The sequence below is a fragment of the Elephantulus edwardii genome, unplaced genomic scaffold (assembly GCF_000299155.1).
Source record: "Elephantulus edwardii isolate Elephantulus edwardi_28Jun2011 unplaced genomic scaffold, EleEdw1.0 scaffold00018, whole genome shotgun sequence".
NCBI lineage: Eukaryota > Metazoa > Chordata > Mammalia > Macroscelidea > Macroscelididae > Elephantulus > Elephantulus edwardii.
Window position 1 is genome coordinate 27,426,870 of NW_006399768.1, and position 4,167 is coordinate 27,431,036.

Below are 4,167 nucleotides of genomic sequence, written 5' to 3' on the forward strand. Positions count from 1 at the left end.
TATCTATCTATCTATCTATCTATCTCTCTATCAATCTAATTTATATTTTGTTTCTGGCCAAGCCTTACATTATCGTTTTTCTCTAAGAGTCTGTACCATACCTAATGGAGAGCATACATTTTCTTTCCAGTGACCTGCTATATTCTTGGTTCTCAATTCATTTTATTCATTCTGTTTTGTGGATTTTGTACAACTGACTTTCAGCTAACCTTATACCTCCTGAGGCTAAGCTTTTGATTGAAAATAATCTGAAGCTTTGAATTCTCAGAATTCTATAGTACATAGTGATTCATCTAAAGCTTTGAGTGACTCAGAGCTGACACTAGTGTCATCTATTGAACCCATAAATTGTGAGGCACTAGATACCTGAGAGATGGATAAATATGCCCTAGGGTTCAGGGACAATGCTAGAGAAGTCCTAGTCTAGGATCCAATAGTGATACAGATCTGTATCACCCAGTGATGACATAATTCAGTTCTGATACCATGTAAATCTTTGACAAAAATAAGCAAACAAATAAAAAAATCCAAACAACAAAACTTTGACATTTCCCCCAATGTTAGACAGATCTTGGCTGGAAGCAGGGAATATCAGAGGAATGTCTATCTGTGTCTCATTGACTATGCAAAGGTGTTTGTGTGGATCATAACAAACTGTGGCTGACTCTGAGAAGAATGGGAATCCCAGAACACTTGATCGTGCTAATGTGAAACTTATACTTGGACCAAGAAGCAGTCATCAGAACAGAGCAAGGAAACACTGCATGGTTCAAAATTGGGAAGGGCATACACAAGGGATGTGTCCTGTCTCCATACCTTTTCAAGCTGTATGCAGAACAGAATATACAGGAGGTGTGGCTCTATAAGGAGAAATGTGGCGTCAGGATTGGTGGAAGATCTATCAACAATCTGTGTTATGCAGATAACACAACCCTGCTTGCTAAAACTGAGGAGGACCTGAAACACTTGCTGCAGAGTTGTCAAGGAGTGCAGCCTTCAATACGGATTGAGGCTCAATGTCAAGAAGACAAAGATTCTCACCACTGGACCAATTGGCAGCATCAGGATGGATGATGAAAAGATTGAGATTGTTCACAGCATTAGTCTGCATGGCTCCATAGTCAACACTCTTGGCACCAGCAGCCAGGAAATTAAAAGATGTATTGTGATGGCAAAGTCTGCTGTTAGGGACCTCTCCAAAGTACTGGAGAGCAATGGTGTCTCTCTAGAGACTTAGGTGCATCTAATAGAGTCCATGGTCTTTGCAATAACTTGTTATGTATCAGAGAGTTGGACAATGACTAGGGAGGATAGAAGGAGAATTGATGCCTTTGAGTTTTGGTGCTGGAGATGAGTATTAAGTGTACCATGGACTGCTAAGAAGACAAACAGATTCATCCTGGAGAGGGTTAAACTGGGTTCCTCCTTGGAGGCAAAGATTATGAGGCTCCGTCTAACATACTTTGGACATTTTGTAAGGAGGGACAAGTCTTTGGAGAGGGACATCAGGCTTGGGAGGGTGGAGGGACAGCGCAGGAGAGGAAGGCCCTCTATGAGGTGGATTGATTCAGTGACTGGGGTAATCGGGATAGATATGTTGGAGACAGTGAGATTGGCACAGAGCAGAGTTTAGGGCTGTTGTACATAGGGTCACAATGAGTCACAAGTGACTTGATGATACATAACAACAACAACATTCAAGGAACAGCTACATCTAGTTCATTCTCTCTTATCTACCCTGTGCTGGAAGTAGATTAATACAGTAGTGGGTTAAGGACTGCACACTTATCACATGGACACCATTCTTGTTCCTTGCATCTTCCCATTTCTTTGAATAGCTTAGGATCTCATCTAGACCTGATTCCTTAATCATACTTTTACTGTAATGCTTGCTAAGCCCTCAGGCTTCTTGATCTTTTACCGTTAGTTGTGATCGCTAATCCGATTTTGTAAGAATACCCACTTTACCTCTCCATCAACCTTCTCTCTGCTTCTGTACTAAGATTAAAAAGTGGACAGGGGAAAAAAAATCCAAAACTGTGTAGTTAAGTCTTTTCCTTTACATAACCTAGAGTCCATCTGCATTGAAAAATTGATGTTACCTCTCAACACGGCATTTTCTTAACTTTCCCTGAAATCTAAGACTTTCTAGAAAGAATTCTCTGTGCTTACTCTGCAGCTGAATAAGTTGGCACTTCACATTATGTCAAATTCAAGCTCATGTGTAAATGCAAATTATTTTTCCCTTTAATAGGTAATATTTAAGTAAGAAAATGAAACAGTAGCTACTATATAGATCCTGATTCAGAAACTCCATGGGTCGAAATGTATGCAGCATAGAATTCTGAATTGTTGGTCTTTTGAAAATAGAACCTCAGTCCTTTCTGGAACCTGTGAGTTAGCCGCTAAGTGTGTTAACCATTTGTAGCACCTGGGAATTTCATTTTCTCTCTCATTGCTGTCAGGTCAGAACCGACTCATAGCTGATCTTCCATTGAGTTTTCGAGGCTGTAAATCCCATGAGAGGAGACTTTTTGTCTCCTTCCATGAAGCCATTGTTAGATTCAAACTTCCAGAGAGGTGCTGCTTTGGGGTTAGCAGCCCACCACCCTAAGTCAACACATCTCCCTAGGAATTGCATATGAGCAGAAAAAAACAAGACCAAAACCGTAGCTAGCAAGCCACTTCTGACTCATGTAAACCTGAAGCGTTTGTCAAAGGCAGTGTATAATTTGAAGTCAGTAGGGTTGAGCCTAGTTCTTGGCTTAATTTCTTTCTCATTATGTGACAGCAGTAATGAAAATGGAAGTATTATTTCCAGGATTACACTTATATCATAATGTTTTTGGTGGATTTTTAAAAATTGTGTTTTTAATGATGGTTTACAGAAAGGTTGGGTTCATTCATTAGTTGGGGTACATTTTCCTCCCTCTCCTTCCCTTGCCCCTCCCACAGTCCACTTTGCAATGCACCCCTTATTCTAGATTGTTGTCATACGTAGAATGCCTAATCATATATTCCTTTAAGACAGTTCTTCCACTCATCTATTCCAATGCAGTGTTCGTTATCTCTCTCTAACATTCTTCTCTTCCTTTTTATCCTTTGTATCAATGTCCCAGCTCAAGTCTAATAATAGAAATACCAGATATGTTTTCCTAAGATGCTGCTGTTTTAAAATATTTGTCTAAAACAAAACTCTTTGTTGTAATGATTAGAAACTACCTTACTTACCTGTATGTACATTTTCAAATATTTATCTACCTGTTTAATCTGACCTCCTACTGTGTCTTGATTATATTACAACAGTGTGATAATGTCTCAGTCATCCACCCCATTTTTTAGTATTTTCAGAGTTTTCAATCTATCATACAAGTTCCATCTTATCAGAGTTTCCCAAATAACATTTATCTCATCAAATACATGACTGAAGCAGCCACACACTTATAGTTTATATATAGTGTAGAGACCTGAACTGTACTATCATTATTTGTAGTCCTTTGTTATTTCTTAACAATGTATGCTTACAGAAGTGATTAGATTTTTTGCCTTGATTTTCTGATATATAAAATAAAGAACAGTATTCTTTTCTGCCTCACACCTCTTGGACTTATATAGATTAGTTAAAGCATACCGAATAAAGACATGTAGGTGAAACTGGCAGCAGATTGAGGCATTCAGGTTTATAGAAGCCCAGCAAGCCATTACATCAAGGGCTGGATAGGGGAGATAGGTGTTGAATGGAGTAGGTGGAAATAGAGGGGAATGCTATTGGAGAAAGGAAATAAATGGATCAAGACACATGTGTCACGCGTGGGATGGGGACAACACTGAATCCATTGGCCACTTCTACAATTGGGAAATACCTTTCAGCTGACCTTTCCTGGAAAATGTGGAAGAAGGATTGGCCATCAGCTTCTAAAATAGCAGGCCTTCAAAAACCCTATGTACAATAAAGCACAATTAGATTAACAGATATGGCATCTGAGGCTGAGGCCTCAAGTATGGAAACACAAAGGAGGCACAACAGTTGTAAGTTTACACTAGTGATTGGAACATGGAAAGTGAGAACCATGAATGTAGAAAAATTAGATATTGTTAAGAAAGAAATGGAATATATAAATATTGACATACTAGGTAGGTACTGGTGAAATGAGGTGGACTGCCATG

The 4,167-nt window shown here is 39.1% G+C and overlaps 1 pseudogene; it reads right to left on the reverse strand.

The window, feature by feature from the left end:
* Positions 1-3,243, reverse strand: part of LOC102866813 — a 9,248-nt pseudogene extending 6,005 nt beyond the window's left edge.
* Positions 3,244-4,167: the final 924 nt, after the last annotated feature.